The 17,193-nt window shown below is 45.2% G+C and overlaps 13 non-coding genes across 13 annotated transcripts; all 13 read right to left on the bottom strand.

Moving 5' to 3' along the window:
• Window positions 1–1,084: 1,084 nt before the first annotated feature.
• Window positions 1,085–1,275, bottom strand: LOC141199441 (U2 spliceosomal RNA). The gene has a single exon (XR_012271193.1). It is a non-coding gene; the product is annotated as a U2 spliceosomal RNA (small nuclear RNA).
• A 1,123-nt stretch (window positions 1,276–2,398) lies between these two features.
• Window positions 2,399–2,589, bottom strand: LOC141199440 (U2 spliceosomal RNA). The gene has a single exon (XR_012271192.1). It is a non-coding gene; the product is annotated as a U2 spliceosomal RNA (small nuclear RNA).
• A 1,120-nt stretch (window positions 2,590–3,709) lies between these two features.
• Window positions 3,710–3,900, bottom strand: LOC141200755 (U2 spliceosomal RNA). Its single transcript, XR_012272466.1, has one exon. It is a non-coding gene; the product is annotated as a U2 spliceosomal RNA (small nuclear RNA).
• A 1,121-nt stretch (window positions 3,901–5,021) lies between these two features.
• Window positions 5,022–5,212, bottom strand: LOC141199438 (U2 spliceosomal RNA). The gene has a single exon (XR_012271190.1). It is a non-coding gene; the product is annotated as a U2 spliceosomal RNA (small nuclear RNA).
• Window positions 5,213–6,333: 1,121 nt separating this feature from the next.
• LOC141199437 (U2 spliceosomal RNA) lies at window positions 6,334–6,524 on the bottom strand. The gene has a single exon (XR_012271189.1). It is a non-coding gene; the product is annotated as a U2 spliceosomal RNA (small nuclear RNA).
• Window positions 6,525–7,645: 1,121 nt separating this feature from the next.
• Window positions 7,646–7,836, bottom strand: LOC141200270 (U2 spliceosomal RNA). Its single transcript, XR_012271995.1, has one exon. It is a non-coding gene; the product is annotated as a U2 spliceosomal RNA (small nuclear RNA).
• Window positions 7,837–8,957: 1,121 nt separating this feature from the next.
• On the bottom strand, window positions 8,958–9,148 carry LOC141199436 (U2 spliceosomal RNA). Its single transcript, XR_012271188.1, has one exon. It is a non-coding gene; the product is annotated as a U2 spliceosomal RNA (small nuclear RNA).
• Window positions 9,149–10,269: 1,121 nt separating this feature from the next.
• Window positions 10,270–10,460, bottom strand: LOC141199435 (U2 spliceosomal RNA). The gene has a single exon (XR_012271187.1). It is a non-coding gene; the product is annotated as a U2 spliceosomal RNA (small nuclear RNA).
• A 1,119-nt stretch (window positions 10,461–11,579) lies between these two features.
• Window positions 11,580–11,770, bottom strand: LOC141200788 (U2 spliceosomal RNA). Its single transcript, XR_012272498.1, has one exon. It is a non-coding gene; the product is annotated as a U2 spliceosomal RNA (small nuclear RNA).
• A 1,119-nt stretch (window positions 11,771–12,889) lies between these two features.
• On the bottom strand, window positions 12,890–13,080 carry LOC141199434 (U2 spliceosomal RNA). Its single transcript, XR_012271186.1, has one exon. It is a non-coding gene; the product is annotated as a U2 spliceosomal RNA (small nuclear RNA).
• A 1,121-nt stretch (window positions 13,081–14,201) lies between these two features.
• Window positions 14,202–14,392, bottom strand: LOC141199433 (U2 spliceosomal RNA). Its single transcript, XR_012271185.1, has one exon. It is a non-coding gene; the product is annotated as a U2 spliceosomal RNA (small nuclear RNA).
• Window positions 14,393–15,515: 1,123 nt separating this feature from the next.
• On the bottom strand, window positions 15,516–15,706 carry LOC141200571 (U2 spliceosomal RNA). The gene has a single exon (XR_012272288.1). It is a non-coding gene; the product is annotated as a U2 spliceosomal RNA (small nuclear RNA).
• Window positions 15,707–16,826: 1,120 nt separating this feature from the next.
• Window positions 16,827–17,017, bottom strand: LOC141200614 (U2 spliceosomal RNA). The gene has a single exon (XR_012272330.1). It is a non-coding gene; the product is annotated as a U2 spliceosomal RNA (small nuclear RNA).
• Between the last annotated feature and the right edge of the window lie 176 nt (window positions 17,018–17,193).

Genomic DNA, 17,193 nt, shown 5'->3' with positions numbered 1-17,193 from the left:
TTCTGAAAAGTCCATTTGTGGAGATGGCCACCTGGACTCCCGTTAAGAAGACATGCTGTCAACCTCTAGATCCCTCACATGCCTGCACTTTTCGGCTTGCTGCTGCTGCAATCCACGCGTTTTAGATCTGCATAACTCCACCTCTTTTAGCACAGTACCCTCAACCCCCGGCTGTTCCCACCCGCCTCAACACCGTTGGAAGGGAGGAGAACCAATTAAGGCGGGGGGGGGGGGTGGAACGAGCAGCTGTCTACCCTTAGCAGGAGGGTTGCTGATTAATTACCTCTCCTGCTGCTGCTGCTGCTGGCTGTCCAGCAGCAGACTGAAGGTGGCTGCTGCTGTGCGCAGGTATATAAAGGCTCAGAGCCTATTATGACACGCGCAGCCAGCGTTCCATTGCCACATTCCGTCTACTGCATGCGGGATACCTGGATGGCTGAATGTCACTGAGAAGCTCACAGAGACCGCCATAAGCAACAGTTTAAAAGAATGCCACAGACTAATCAACCAAACTTTTTGGGTTGGTTTCTCTTTTATAGTCTGCAGGCATTAAATGAAAGAAGTCAGTGTTCCAGCAGAGGGAGACAACGTTTCAGAAAAGGCATTGTAGCAAACCAAAAAAGAAATTTTAAGCGCAGCAGAGTAACCAGCTCACATACCTGTTAGCTCAGGTGAGTTTAAAAGGCTGCTGTTGATAACAAGGGCATTTGCTAAATAGATGGTGTGTGTGCAACAATATACTGAAAGGTCAATTATATTGTGCAGCTTATCTCACCACCTGTAGTTATTTAGGTGAAAGCTCCAAAATGCTTGCCTAATATGTCTGTTTATCCAAAAGGAAGTATAGAGGGAGAGCTAGATAGATAGCATTGCATTACATTACATTACATGGCAATGCAATGCACAGTTGCTGAAGTTGAACCAAAATGAGCTTGTCATCTGGCTTCTGCAACTTTTAACATGAAAAATCCAATGAGGAGAAGAAAAGCAAAACCAAAGAGTCCATCCCAAAATCCGACAACCAAGCAAAATGAACAAAAAGCATTGAATTCAATTCTTTCTGATTTTAGAAACTGCATTAAAGAAGGGGTGCACCGGTCCTGGAGATACTGCAATACCAGGTCAATGCGTGGAGTGGACAGAGCAAGCTCTTTTTCCATCTCCCTGTTCTAAAAATCCATTTAATATATGGTCCCCAGATAGGGGACGTATCAGATATTAAACTGATAAGAACAGATACTACACTTGATCTTAGCCAAAAGGCCGAGAAGCGATAACCAGAATTGGTTTCCGACTACGGTGCCACCCAAGGATTCTGAAAAGTCCATTTGTGGAGATGGCCACCTGGACTCCCGTTAAGAAGACATGCTGTCAACCTCTAGATCCCTCACATGCCTGCACTTTTCGGCTTGCTGCTGCTGCAATCCACGCGTTTTAGATCTGCATAACTCCACCTCTTTTAGCACAGTACCCTCAACCCCCGGCTGTTCCCACCCGCCTCAACACCGTTGGAAGGGAGGAGAACCAATTAAGGCGGGGGGGGGGGGGTGGAACGAGCAGCTGTCTACCCTTAGCAGGAGGGTTGCTGATTAATTACCTCTCCTGCTGCTGCTGCTGCTGGCTGTCCAGCAGCAGACTGAAGGTGGCTGCTGCTGTGCGCAGGTATATAAAGGCTCAGAGCCTATTATGACACGCGCAGCCAGCGTTCCATTGCCACATTCCGTCTACTGCAGGCGGGATACCTGGATGGCTGAATGTCACTGAGAAGCTCACAGAGACCGCCATAAGCAACAGTTTAAAAGAATGCCACAGACTAATCAACCAAACTTTTTGGGTTGGTTTCTCTTTTATAGTCTGCAGGCATTAAATGAAAGAAGTCAGTGTTCCAGCAGAGGGAGACAACGTTTCAGAAAAGGCATTGTAGCAAACCAAAAAAGAAATTTTAAGCGCAGCAGAGTAACCAGCTCACATACCTGTTAGCTCAGGTGAGTTTAAAAGGCTGCTGTTGATAACAAGGGCATTTGCTAAATAGATGGTGTGTGTGCAACAATATACTGAAAGGTCAATTATATTGTGCAGCTTATCTCACCACCTGTAGTTATTTAGGTGAAAGCTCCAAAATGCTTGCCTAATATGTCTGTTTATCCAAAAGGAAGTATAGAGGGAGAGCTAGATAGATAGCATTGTATTACATTACATTACATGGCAATGCAATGCACAGTTGCTGAAGTTGAACCAAAATGAGCTTGTCATCTGGCTTCTGCAACTTTTAACATGAAAAATCCAATGAGGAGAAGAAAAGCAAAGCCAAAGAGTCCATCCCAAAATCCGACAAACAAGCAAAATGAACAAAAAGCATTGAATTCAATTCTTTCTGATTTTAGAAACTGCATTAAAGAAGGGGTGCACCGGTCCTGGAGATACTGCAATACCAGGTCAATGCGTGGAGTGGACAGAGCAAGCTCTTTTTCCATCTCCCTGTTCTAAAAATCCATTTAATATATGGTCCCCAGATAGGGGACGTATCAGATATTAAACTGATAAGAACAGATACTACACTTGATCTTAGCCAAAAGGCCGAGAAGCGATAACCAGAATTGGTTTCCGACTACGGTGCCACCCAAGGATTCTGAAAAGTCCATTTGTGGAGATGGCCACCTGGACTCCCGTTAAGAAGACATGCTGTCAACCTCTAGATCCCTCACATGCCTGCACTTTTCGGCTTGCTGCTGCTGCAATCCACGCGTTTTAGATCTGCATAACTCCACCTCTTTTAGCACAGTACCCTCAACCCCCGGCTGTTCCCACCCGCCTCAACACCGTTGGAAGGGAGGAGAACCAATTAAGGCGGGGGGGGGGGTGGAACGAGCAGCTCTCTACCCTTAGCAGGAGGGTTGCTGATTAATTACCTCTCCTGCTGCTGCTGCTGCTGGCTGTCCAGCAGCAGACTGAAGGTGGCTGCTGCTGTGCGCAGGTATATAAAACTCAGAGCCTATTATGACACGCGCAGCCAGCGTTCCATTGCCACATTCCGTCTACTGCAGGCGGGATACCTGGATGGCTGAATGTCACTGAGAAGCTCACAGAGACCGCCATAAGCAACAGTTTAAAAGAATGCCACAGACTAATCAACCAAACTTTTTGGGTTGGTTTCTCTTTTATAGTCTGCAGGCATTAAATGAAAGAAGTCAGTGTTCCAGCAGAGGGAGACAACGTTTCAGAAAAGGCATTGTAGCAAACCAAAAAAGAAATTTTAAGCGCAGCAGAGTAACCAGCTCACATACCTGTTAGCTCAGGTGAGTTTAAAAGGCTGCTGTTGATAACAAGGGCATTTGCTAAATAGATGGTGTGTGTGCAACAATATACTGAAAGGTCAATTATATTGTGCAGCTTATCTCACCACCTGTAGTTATTTAGGTGAAAGCTCCAAAATGCTTGCCTAATATGTCTGTTTATCCAAAAGGAAGTATAGAGGGAGAGCTAGATAGATAGCATTGCATTACATTACATTACATGGCAATGCAATGCACAGTTGCTGAAGTTGAACCAAAATGAGCTTGTCATCTGGCTTCTGCAACTTTTAACATGAAAAATCCAATGAGGAGAAGAAAAGCAAAGCCAAAGAGTCCATCCCAAAATCCGACAAACAAGCAAAATGAACAAAAAGCATTGAATTCAATTCTTTCTGATTTTAGAAACTGCATTAAAGAAGGGGTGCACCGGTCCTGGAGATACAGCAATACCAGGTCAATGCGTGGAGTGGACAGAGCAAGCTCTTTTTCCATCTCCCTGTTCTAAAAATCCATTTAATGTATGGTCCCCAGATAGGGGACGTATCAGATATTAAACTGATAAGAACAGATACTACACTTAATCTTAGCCAAAAGGCCGAGAAGCGATAACCAGAATTGGTTTCCGACTACGGTGCCACCCAAGGATTCTGAAAAGTCCATTTGTGGAGATGGCCACCTGGACTCCCGTTAAGAAGACATGCTGTCAACCTATAGATCCCTCACATGCCTGCACTTTTCGGCTTGCTGCTGCTGCAATCCACGCGTTTTAGATCTGCATAACTCCACCTCTTTTAGCACAGTACCCTCAACCCCCGGCTGTTCCCACCCGCCTCAACACCGTTGGAAGGGAGGAGAACCAATTAAGGCGGGGGGGGGGGTGGAACGAGCAGCTGTCTACCCTTAGCAGGAGGGTTGCTGATTAATTACCTCTCCTGCTGCTGCTGCTGCTGGCTGTCCAGCAGCAGACTGAAGGTGGCTGCTGCTGTGCGCAGGTATATAAAGGCTCAGAGCCTATTATGACACGCGCAGCCAGCGTTCCATTGCCACATTCCGTCTACTGCAGGCGGGATACCTGGATGGCTGAATGTCACTGAGAAGCTCACAGAGACCGCCATAAGCAACAGTTTAAAAGAATGCCACAGACTAATCAACCAAACTTTTTGGGTTGGTTTCTCTTTTATAGTCTGCAGGCATTAAATGAAAGAAGTCAGTGTTCCAGCAGAGGGAGACAACGTTTCAGAAAAGGCATTGTAGCAAACCAAAAAAGAAATTTTAAGCGCAGCAGAGTAACCAGCTCACATACCTGTTAGCTCAGGTGAGTTTAAAAGGCTGCTGTTGATAACAAGGGCATTTGCTAAATAGATGGTGTGTGTGCAACAATATACTGAAAGGTCAATTATATTGTGCAGCTTATCTCACCACCTGTAGTTATTTAGGTGAAAGCTCCAAAATGCTTGCCTAATATGTCTGTTTATCCAAAAGGAAGTATAGAGGGAGAGCTAGATAGATAGCATTGCATTACATTACATTACATGGCAATGCAATGCACAGCTGCTGAAGTTGAACCAAAATGAGCTTGTCATCTGGCTTCTGCAACTTTTAACATGAAAAATCCAATGAGGAGAAGAAAAGCAAAGCCAAAGAGTCCATCCCAAAATCCGACAAACAAGCAAAATGAACAAAAAGCATTGAATTCAATTCTTTCTGATTTTAGAAACTGCATTAAAGAAGGGGTGCACCGGTCCTGGAGATACTGCAATACCAGGTCAATGCGTGGAGTGGACAGAGCAAGCTCTTTTTCCATCTCCCTGTTCTAAAAATCCATTTAATATATGGTCCCCAGATAGGGGACGTATCAGATATTAAACTGATAAGAACAGATACTACACTTGATCTTAGCCAAAAGGCCGAGAAGCGATAACCAGAATTGGTTTCCGACTACGGTGCCACCCAAGGATTCTGAAAAGTCCATTTGTGGAGATGGCCACCTGGACTCCCGTTAAGAAGACATGCTGTCAACCTCTAGATCCCTCACATGCCTGCACTTTTCGGCTTGCTGCTGCTGCAATCCACGCGTTTTAGATCTGCATAACTCCACCTCTTTTAGCACAGTACCCTCAACCCCCGGCTGTTCCCACCCGCCTCAACACCGTTGGAAGGGAGGAGAACCAATTAAGGCGGGGGGGGGGGTGGAACGAGCAGCTGTCTACCCTTAGCAGGAGGGTTGCTGATTAATTACCTCTCCTGCTGCTGCTGCTGCTGGCTGTCCAGCAGCAGACTGAAGGTGGCTGCTGCTGTGCGCAGGTATATAAAGGCTCAGAGCCTATTATGACACGCGCAGCCGGCGTTCCATTGCCACATTCCGTCTACTGCAGGCGGGATACCTGGATGGCTGAATGTCACTGAGAAGCTCACAGAGACCGCCATAAGCAACAGTTTAAAAGAATGCCACAGACTAATCAACCAAACTTTTTGGGTTGGTTTCTCTTTTATAGTCTGCAGGCATTAAATGAAAGAAGTCAGTGTTCCAGCAGAGGGAGACAACGTTTCAGAAAAGGCATTGTAGCAAACCAAAAAAGAAATTTTAAGCGCAGCAGAGTAACCAGCTCACATACCTGTTAGCTCAGGTGAGTTTAAAAGGCTGCTCTTGATAACAAGGGCATTTGCTAAATAGATGGTGTGTGTGCAACAATATACTGAAAGGTCAATTATATTGTGCAGCTTATCTCACCACCTGTAGTTATTTAGGTGAAAGCTCCAAAATGCTTGCCTAATATGTCTGTTTATCCAAAAGGAAGTATAGAGGGAGAGCTAGATAGATAGCATTGCATTACATTACATTACATGGCAATGCAATGCACAGTTGCTGAAGTTGAACCAAAATGAGCTTGTCATCTGGCTTCTGCAACTTTTAACATGAAAAATCCAATGAGGAGAAGAAAAGCAAAGCCAAAGAGTCCATCCCAAAATCCGACAAACAAGCAAAATGAACAAAAAGCATTGAATTCAATTCTTTCTGATTTTAGAAACTGCATTAAAGAAGGGGTGCACCGGTCCTGGAGATACTGCAATACCAGGTCAATGCGTGGAGTGGACAGAGCAAGCTCTTTTTCCATCTCCCTGTTCTAAAAATCCATTTAATATATGGTCCCCAGATAGGGGACGTATCAGATATTAAACTGATAAGAACAGATACTACACTTGATCTTAGCCAAAAGGCCGAGAAGCGATAACCAGAATTGGTTTCCGACTACGGTGCCACCCAAGGATTCTGAAAAGTCCATTTGTGGAGATGGCCACCTGGACTCCCGTTAAGAAGACATGCTGTCAACCTCTAGATCCCTCACATGCCTGCACTTTTCGGCTTGCTGCTGCTGCAATCCACGCGTTTTAGATCTGCATAACTCCACCTCTTTTAGCACAGTACCCTCAACCCCCGGCTGTTCCCACCCGCCTCAACACCGTTGGAAGGGAGGAGAACCAATTAAGGCGGGGGGGGGGGTGGAACGAGCAGCTGTCTACCCTTAGCAGGAGGGTTGCTGATTAATTACCTCTCCTGCTGCTGCTGCTGCTGGCTGTCCAGCAGCAGACTGAAGGTGGCTGCTGCTGTGCGCAGGTATATAAAGGCTCAGAGCCTATTATGACACGCGCAGCCAGCGTTCCATTGCCACATTCCGTCTACTGCAGGCGGGATACCTGGATGGCTGAATGTCACTGAGAAGCTCACAGAGACCGCCATAAGCAACAGTTTAAAAGAATGCCACAGACTAATCAACCAAACTTTTTGGGTTGGTTTCTCTTTTATAGTCTGCAGGCATTAAATGAAAGAAGTCAGTGTTCCAGCAGAGGGAGACAACGTTTCAGAAAAGGCATTGTAGCAAACCAAAAAAGAAATTTTAAGCGCAGCAGAGTAACCAGCTCACATACCTGTTAGCTCAGGTGAGTTTAAAAGGCTGCTGTTGATAACAAGGGCATTTGCTAAATAGATGGTGTGTGTGCAACAATATACTGAAAGGTCAATTATATTGTGCAGCTTATCTCACCACCTGTAGTTATTTAGGTGAAAGCTCCAAAATGCTTGCCTAATATGTCTGTTTATCCAAAAGGAAGTATAGAGGGAGAGCTAGATAGATAGCATTGCATTACATTACATTACATGGCAATGCAATGCACAGTTGCTGAAGTTGAACCAAAATGAGCTTGTCATCTGGCTTCTGCAACTTTTAACATGAAAAATCCAATGAGGAGAAGAAAAGCAAAGCCAAAGAGTCCATCCCAAAATCCGACAAACAAGCAAAATGAACAAAAAGCATTGAATTCAATTCTTTCTGATTTTAGAAACTGCATTAAAGAAGGGGTGCACCGGTCCTGGAGATACTGCAATACCAGGTCAATGCATGGAGTGGACAGAGCAAGCTCTTTTTCCATCTCCCTGTTCTAAAAATCCATTTAATATATGGTCCCCAGATAGGGGACGTATCAGATATTAAACTGATAAGAACAGATACTACACTTGATCTTAGCCAAAAGGCCGAGAAGCGATAACCAGAATTGGTTTCCGACTACGGTGCCACCCAAGGATTCTGAAAAGTCCATTTGTGGAGATGGCCACCTGGACTCCCGTTAAGAAGACATGCTGTCAACCTCTAGATCCCTCACATGCCTGCACTTTTCGGCTTGCTGCTGCTGCAATCCACGCGTTTTAGATCTGCATAACTCCACCTCTTTTAGCACAGTACCCTCAACCCCCGGCTGTTCCCACCCGCCTCAACACCGTTGGAAGGGAGGAGAACCAATTAAGGCGGGGGGGGGGGTGGAACGAGCAGCTGTCTACCCTTAGCAGGAGGGTTGCTGATTAATTACCTCTCCTGCTGCTGCTGCTGCTGGCTGTCCAGCAGCAGACTGAAGGTGGCTGCTGCTGTGCGCAGGTATATAAAGGCTCAGAGCCTATTATGACACGCGCAGCCGGCGTTCCATTGCCACATTCCGTCTACTGCAGGCGGGATACCTGGATGGCTGAATGTCACTGAGAAGCTCACAGAGACCGCCATAAGCAACAGTTTAAAAGAATGCCACAGACTAATCAACCAAACTTTTTGGGTTGGTTTCTCTTTTATAGTCTGCAGGCATTAAATGAAAGAAGTCAGTGTTCCAGCAGAGGGAGACAACGTTTCAGAAAAGGCATTGTAGCAAACCAAAAAAGAAATTTTAAGCGCAGCAGAGTAACCAGCTCACATACCTGTTAGCTCAGGTGAGTTTAAAAGGCTGCTGTTGATAACAAGGGCATTTGCTAAATAGATGGTGTGTGTGCAACAATATACTGAAAGGTCAATTATATTGTGCAGCTTATCTCACCACCTGTAGTTATTTAGGTGAAAGCTCCAAAATGCTTGCCTAATATGTCTGTTTATCCAAAAGGAAGTATAGAGGGAGAGCTAGATAGATAGCATTGCATTACATTACATTACATGGCAATGCAATGCACAGTTGCTGAAGTTGAACCAAAATGAGCTTGTCATCTGGCTTCTGCAACTTTTAACATGAAAAATCCAATGAGGAGAAGAAAAGCAAAGCCAAAGAGTCCATCCCAAAATCCGACAAACAAGCAAAATGAACAAAAAGCATTGAATTCAATTCTTTCTGATTTTAGAAACTGCATTAAAGAAGGGGTGCACCGGTCCTGGAGATACTGCAATACCAGGTCAATGCGTGGAGTGGACAGAGCAAGCTCTTTTTCCATCTCCCTGTTCTAAAAATCCATTTAATATATGGTCCCCAGATAGGGGACGTATCAGATATTAAACTGATAAGAACAGATACTACACTTGATCTTAGCCAAAAGGCCGAGAAGCGATAACCAGAATTGGTTTCCGACTACGGTGCCACCCAAGGATTCTGAAAAGTCCATTTGTGGAGATGGCCACCTGGACTCCCGTTAAGAAGACATGCTGTCAACCTCTAGATCCCTCACATGCCTGCACTTTTCGGCTTGCTGCTGCTGCAATCCACGCGTTTTAGATCTGCATAACTCCACCTCTTTTAGCACAGTACCCTCAACCCCCGGCTGTTCCCACCCGCCTCAACACCGTTGGAAGGGAGGAGAACCAATTAAGGCGGGGGGGGGGGTGGAACGAGCAGCTGTCTACCCTTAGCAGGAGGGTTGCTGATTAATTACCTCTCCTGCTGCTGCTGCTGCTGGCTGTCCAGCAGCAGACTGAACGTGGCTGCTGCTGTGCGCAGGTATATAAAGGCTCAGAGCCTATTATGACACGCGCAGCCAGCGTTCCATTGCCACATTCCGTCTACTGCAGGCGGGATACCTGGATGGCTGAATGTCACTGAGAAGCTCACAGAGACCGCCATAAGCAACAGTTTAAAAGAATGCCACAGACTAATCAACCAAACTTTTTGGGTTGGTTTCTCTTTTATAGTCTGCAGGCATTAAATGAAAGAAGTCAGTGTTCCAGCAGAGGGAGACAACGTTTCAGAAAAGGCATTGTAGCAAACCAAAAAAGAAATTTTAAGCGCAGCAGAGTAACCAGCTCACATACCTGTTAGCTCAGGTGAGTTTAAAAGGCTGCTGTTGATAACAAGGGCATTTGCTAAATAGATGGTGTGTGTGCAACAATATACTGAAAGGTCAATTATATTGTGCAGCTTATCTCACCACCTGTAGTTATTTAGGTGAAAGCTCCAAAATGCTTGCCTAATATGTCTGTTTATCCAAAAGGAAGTATAGAGGGAGAGCTAGATAGATAGCATTGCATTACATTACATTACATGGCAATGCAATGCACAGTTGCTGAAGTTGAACCAAAATGAGCTTGTCATCTGGCTTCTGCAACTTTTAACATGAAAAATCCAATGAGGAGAAGAAAAGCAAAGCCAAAGAGTCCATCCCAAAATCCGACAAACAAGCAAAATGAACAAAAAGCATTGAATTCAATTCTTTCTGATTTTAGAAACTGCATTAAAGAAGGGGTGCACCGGTCCTGGAGATACTGCAATACCAGGTCAATGCGTGGAGTGGACAGAGCAAGCTCTTTTTCCATCTCCCTGTTCTAAAAATCCATTTAATATATGGTCCCCAGATAGGGGACGTATCAGATATTAAACTGATAAGAACAGATACTACACTTGATCTTAGCCAAAAGGCCGAGAAGCGATAACCAGAATTGGTTTCCGACTACGGTGCCACCCAAGGATTCTGAAAAGTCCATTTGTGGAGATGGCCACCTGGACTCCCGTTAAGAAGACATGCTGTCAACCTCTAGATCCCTCACATGCCTGCACTTTTCGGCTTGCTGCTGCTGCAATCCACGCGTTTTAGATCTGCATAACTCCACCTCTTTTATCACAGTACCCTCAACCCCCGGCTGTTCCCACCCGCCTCAACACCGTTGGAAGGGAGGAGAACCAATTAAGGCGGGGGGGGGGGGTGGAACGAGCAGCTGTCTACCCTTAGCAGGAGGGTTGCTGATTAATTACCTCTCCTGCTGCTGCTGCTGGCTGTCCAGCAGCAGACTGAAGGTGGCTGCTGCTGTGCGCAGGTATATAAAGGCTCAGAGCCTATTATGACACGCGCAGCCAGCGTTCCATTGCCACATTCCGTCTACTGCAGGCGGGATACCTGGATGGCTGAATGTCACTGAGAAGCTCACAGAGACCGCCATAAGCAACAGTTTAAAAGAATGCCACAGACTAATCAACCAAACTTTTTGGGTTGGTTTCTCTTTTATAGTCTGCAGGCATTAAATGAAAGAAGTCAGTGTTCCAGCAGAGGGAGACAACGTTTCAGAAAAGGCATTGTAGCAAACCAAAAAAGAAATTTTAAGCGCAGCAGAGTAACCAGCTCACATACCTGTTAGCTCAGGTGAGTTTAAAAGGCTGCTGTTGATAACAAGGGCATTTGCTAAATAGATGGTGTGTGTGCAACAATATACTGAAAGGTCAATTATATTGTGCAGCTTATCTCACCACCTGTAGTTATTTAGGTGAAAGCTCCAAAATGCTTGCCTAATATGTCTGTTTATCCAAAAGGAAGTATAGAGGGAGAGCTAGATAGATAGCATTGCATTACATTACATTACATGGCAATGCAATGCACAGTTGCTGAAGTTGAACCAAAATGAGCTTGTCATCTGGCTTCTGCAACTTTTAACATGAAAAATCCAATGAGGAGAAGAAAAGCAAAGCCAAAGAGTCCATCCCAAAATCCGACAAACAAGCAAAATGAACAAAAAGCATTGAATTCAATTCTTTCTGATTTTAGAAACTGCATTAAAGAAGGGGTGCACCGGTCCTGGAGATACTGCAATACCAGGTCAATGCGTGGAGTGGACAGAGCAAGCTCTTTTTCCATCTCCCTGTTCTAAAAATCCATTTAATATATGGTCCGTAGATAGGGGACGTATCAGATCTTAAACTGATAAGAACAGATACTACACTTGATCTTAGCCAAAAGGCCGAGAAGCGATAACCAGAATTGGTTTCCGACTACGGTGCCACCCAAGGATTCTGAAAAGTCCATTTGTGGAGATGGCCACCTGGACTCCCGTTAAGAAGACATGCTGTCAACCTCTAGATCCCTCACATGCCTGCACTTTTCGGCTTGCTGCTGCTGCAATCCACGCGTTTTAGATCTGCATAACTCCACCTCTTTTAGCACAGTACCCTCAACCCCCGGCTGTTCCCACCCGCCTCAACACCGTTGGAAGGGAGGAGAACCAATTAAGGCGGGGGGGGGTGGAACGAGCAGCTGTCTACCCTTAGCAGGAGGGTTGCTGATTAATTACCTCTCCTGCTGCTGCTGCTGCTGGCTGTCCAGCAGCAGACTGAAGGTGGCTGCTGCTGTGCGCAGGTATATAAAGGCTCAGAGCCTATTATGACACGCGCAGCCAGCGTTCCATTGCCACATTCCGTCTACTGCAGGTGGGATACCTGGATGGCTGAATGTCACTGAGAAGCTCACAGAGACCGCCATAAGCAACAGTTTAAAAGAATGCCACAGACTAATCAACCAAACTTTTTGGGTTGGTTTCTCTTTTATAGTCTGCAGGCATTAAATGAAAGAAGTCAGTGTTCCAGCAGAGGGAGACAACGTTTCAGAAAAGGCATTGTAGCAAACCAAAAAAGAAATTTTAAGCGCAGCAGAGTAACCAGCTCACATACCTGTTAGCTCAGGTGAGTTTAAAAGGCTGCTGTTGATAACAAGGGCATTTGCTAAATAGATGGTGTGTGTGCAACAATATACTGAAAGGTCAATTATATTGTGCAGCTTATCTCACCACCTGTAGTTATTTAGGTGAAAGCTCCAAAATGCTTGCCTAATATGTCTGTTTATCCAAAAGGAAGTATAGAGGGAGAGCTAGATAGATAGCATTGCATTACATTACATTACATGGCAATGCAATGCACAGTTGCTGAAGTTGAACCAAAATGAGCTTGTCATCTGGCTTCTGCAACTTTTAACATGAAAAATCCAATGAAGAGAAGAAAAGCAAAGCCAAAGAGTCCATCCCAAAATCCGACAAACAAGCAAAATGAACAAAAAGCATTGAATTCAATTCTTTCTGATTTTAGAAACTGCATTAAAGAAGGGGTGCACCGGTCCTGGAGATACTGCAATACCAGGTCAATGCGTGGAGTGGACAGAGCAAGCTCTTTTTCCATCTCCCTGTTCTAAAAATCCATTTAATATATGGTCCCCAGATAGGGGACGTATCAGATATTAAACTGATAAGAACAGATACTACACTTGATCTTAGCCAAAAGGCCGAGAAGCGATAACCAGAATTGGTTTCCGACTACGGTGCCACCCAAGGATTCTGAAAAGTCCATTTGTGGAGATGGCCACCTGGACTCCCGTTAAGAAGACATGCTGTCAACCTCTAGATCCCTCACATGCCTGCACTTTTCGGCTTGCTGCTGCTGCAATCCACGCGTTTTAGATCTGCATAACTCCACCTCTTTTAGCACAGTACCCTCAACCCCCGGCTGTTCCCACCCGCCTCAACACCGTTGGAAGGGAGGAGAACCAATTAAGGTGGGGGGGGGGGTGGAACGAGCAGCTGTCTACCCTTAGCAGGAGGGTTGCTGATTAATTACCTCTCCTGCTGCTGCTGCTGCTGGCTGTCCAGCAGCAGACTGAAGGTGGCTGCTGCTGTGCGCAGGTATATAAAGGCTCAGAGCCTATTATGACACGCGCAGCCGGCGTTCCATTGCCACATTCCGTCTACTGCAGGCGGGATACCTGGATGGCTGAATGTCACTGAGAAGCTCACAGAGACCGCCATAAGCAACAGTTTAAAAGAATGCCACAGACTAATCAACCAAACTTTTTGGGTTGGTTTCTCTTTTATAGTCTGCAGGCATTAAATGAAAGAAGTCAGTGTTCCAGCAGAGGGAGACAACGTTTCAGAAAAGGCATTGTAGCAAACCAAAAAAGAAATTTTAAGCGCAGCAGAGTAACCAGCTCACATACCTGTTAGCTCAGGTGAGTTTAAAAGGCTGCTGTTGATAACAAGGGCATTTGCTAAATAGATGGTGTGTGTGCAACAATACACTGAAAGGTCAATTATATTGTGCAGCTTATCTCACCACCTGTAGTTATTTAGGTGAAAGCTCCAAAATGCTTGCCTAATATGTCTGTTTATCCAAAAGGAAGTATAGAGGGAGAGCTAGATAGATAGCATTGCATTACATTACATTACATGGCAATGCAATGCACAGTTGCTGAAGTTGAACCAAAATGAGCTTGTCATCTGGCTTCTGCAACTTTTAACATGAAAAATCCAATGAGGAGAAGAAAAGCAAAGCCAAAGAGTCCATCCCAAAATCCGACAAACAAGCAAAATGAACAAAAAGCATTGAATTCAATTCTTTCTGATTTTAGAAACTGCATTAAAGAAGGGGTGCACCGGTCCTGGAGATACTGCAATACCAGGTCAATGCGTGGAGTGGACAGAGCAAGCTCTTTTTCCATCTCCCTGTTCTAAAAATCCATTTAATATATGGTCCCCAGATAGGGGACGTATCAGATATTAAACTGATAAGAACAGATACTACACTTGATCTTAGCCAAAAGGCCGAGAAGCGATAACCAGAATTGGTTTCCGACTACGGTGCCACCCAAGGATTCTGAAAAGTCCATTTGTGGAGATGGCCACCTGGACTCCCGTTAAGAAGACATGCTGTCAACCTCTAGATCCCTCACATGCCTGCACTTTTCGGCTTGCTGCTGCTGCAATCCACGCGTTTTAGATCTGCATAACTCCACCTCTTTTAGCACAGTACCCTCAACCCCCGGCTGTTCCCACCCGCCTCAACACCGTTGGAAGGGAGGAGAACCAATTAAGGTGGGGGGGGGGGGGTGGAACGAGCAGCTGTCTACCCTTAGCAGGAGGGTTGCTGATTAATTACCTCTCCTGCTGCTGCTGCTGCTGGCTGTCCAGCAGCAGACTGAAGGTGGCTGCTGCTGTGCGCAGGTATATAAAGGCTCAGAGCCTATTATGACACGCGCAGCCAGCGTTCCATTGCCACATTCCGTCTACTGCAGGCGGGATACCTGGATGGCTGAATGTCACTGAGAAGCTCACAGAGACCGCCATAAGCAACAGTTTAAAAGAATGCCACAGACTAATCAACCAAACTTTTTGGGTTGGTTTCTCTTTTATAGTCTGCAGGCATTAAATGAAAGAAGTCAGTGTTCCAGCAGAGGGAGACAACGTTTCAGAAAAGGCATTGTAGCAAACCAAAAAAGAAATTTTAAGCGCAGCAGAGTAACCAGCTCACATACCTGTTAGCTCAGGTGAGTTTAAAAGGCTGCTGTTGATAACAAGGGCATTTGCTAAATAGATGGTGTGTGTGCAACAATATACTGAAAGGTCAATTATATTGTGCAGCTTATCTCACCACCTGTAGTTATTTAGGTGAAAGCTCCAAAATGCTTGCCTAATATGTCTGTTTATCCAAAAGGAAGTATAGAGGGAGAGCTAGATAGATAGCATTGCATTACATTACATTACATGGCAATGCAATGCACAGTTGCTGAAGTTGAACCAAAATGAGCTTGTCATCTGGCTTCTGCAACTTTTAACATGAAAAATCCAATGAGGAGAAGAAAAGCAAAGCCAAAGAGTCCATCCCAAAATCCGACAAACAAGCAAAATGAACAAAAAGCATTGAATTCAATTCTTTCTGATTTTAGAAACTGCATTAAAGAAGGGGTGCACCGGTCCTGGAGATACTGCAATACCAGGTCAATGCGTGGAGTGGACAGAGCAAGCTCTTTTTCCATCTTCCTGTTCTAAAAATCCATTTAATATATGGTCCCCAGATAGGGGACGTATCAGATATTAAACTGATAAGAACAGATACTACACTTGATCTTAGCCAAAAGGCCGAGAAGCGATAACCAGAATTGGTTTCCGACTACGGTGCCACCCAAGGATTCTGAAAAGTCCATTTGTGGAGATGGCCACCTGGACTCCCGTTAAGAAGACATGCTGTCAACCTCTAGATCCCTCACATGCCTGCACTTTTCGGCTTGCTGCTGCTGCAATCCACGCGTTTTAGATCTGCATAACTCCACCTCTTTTAGCACAGTACCCTCAACCCCCGGCTGTTCCCACCCGCCTCAACACCGTTGGAAGGGAGGAGAACCAATTAAGGCGGGGGGGGGGTGGAACGAGCAGCTGTCTACCCTTAGCAGGAGGGTTGCTGATTAATTACCTCTCCTGCTGCTGCTGCTGCTGGCTGTCCAGCAGCAGACTGAAGGTGGCTGCTGCTGTGCGCAGGTATATAAAGGCTCAGAGCCTATTATGACACGCGCAGCCAGCGTTCCATTGCCACATTCCGTCTACTGCAGGCGGGATACCTGGATGGCTGAATGTCACTGAGAAGCTCACAGAGACCGCCATAAGCAGCAGTTTAAAAGAATGCCACAGACTAATCAACCAAACTTTTTGGGTTGGTTTCTCTTTTATAGTCTGCAGGCATTAAATGAAAGAAGTCAGTGTTCCAGCAGAGGGAGACAACGTTTCAGAAAAGGCATTGTAGCAAACCAAAAAAGAAATTTTAAGCGCAGCAGAGTAACCAGCTCACATACCTGTTAGCTCAGGTGAGTTTAAAAGGCTGCTGTTGATAACAAGGGCATTTGCTAAATAGATGGTGTGTGTGCAACAATATACTGAAAGGTCAATTATATTGTGCAGCTTATCTCACCACCTGTAGTTATTTAGGTGAAAGCTCCAAAATGCTTGCCTAATATGTCTGTTTATCCAAAAGGAAGTATAGAGGGAGAGCTAGATAGATAGCATTGCATTACATTACATTACATGGCAATGCAATGCACAGTTGCTGAAGTTGAACCAAAATGAGCTTGTCATCTGGCTTCTGCAACTTTTAACATGAAAAATCCAATGAGGAGAAGAAAAGCAAAGCCAAAGAGTCCATCCCAAAATCCGACAAACAAGCAAAATGAACAAAAAGCATTGAATTCAATTCTTTCTGATTTTAGAAACTGCATTAAAGAAGGGGTGCACCGGTCCTGGAGATACTGCAATACCAGGTCAATGCGTGGAGTGGACAGAGCAAGCTCTTTTTCCATCTCCCTGTTCTAAAAATCCATTTAATATATGGTCCCCAGATAGGGGACGTATCAGATATTAAACTGATAAGAACAGATACTACACTTGATCTTAGCTAAAAGGCCGAGAAGCGATAACCAGAATTGGTTTCCGACTACGGTGCCACCCAAGGATTCTGAAAAGTCCATTTGTGGAGATGGCCACCTGGACTCCCGTTAAGAAGACATGCTGTCAACCTCTAGATCCCTCACATGCCTGCACTTTTCGGCTTGCTGCTGCTGCAATCCACGCGTTTTAGATCTGCATAACTC

The sequence above is a fragment of the Phyllobates terribilis genome, unplaced genomic scaffold (genome assembly GCF_046119375.1).
Source record: "Phyllobates terribilis strain yellow unplaced genomic scaffold, ASM4611937v1 Scaffold_108__1_contigs__length_5656254, whole genome shotgun sequence".
Classification (NCBI taxonomy): domain Eukaryota; kingdom Metazoa; phylum Chordata; class Amphibia; order Anura; family Dendrobatidae; genus Phyllobates; species Phyllobates terribilis.
This window is presented reverse-complemented; position numbering and strand designations above follow the sequence as displayed.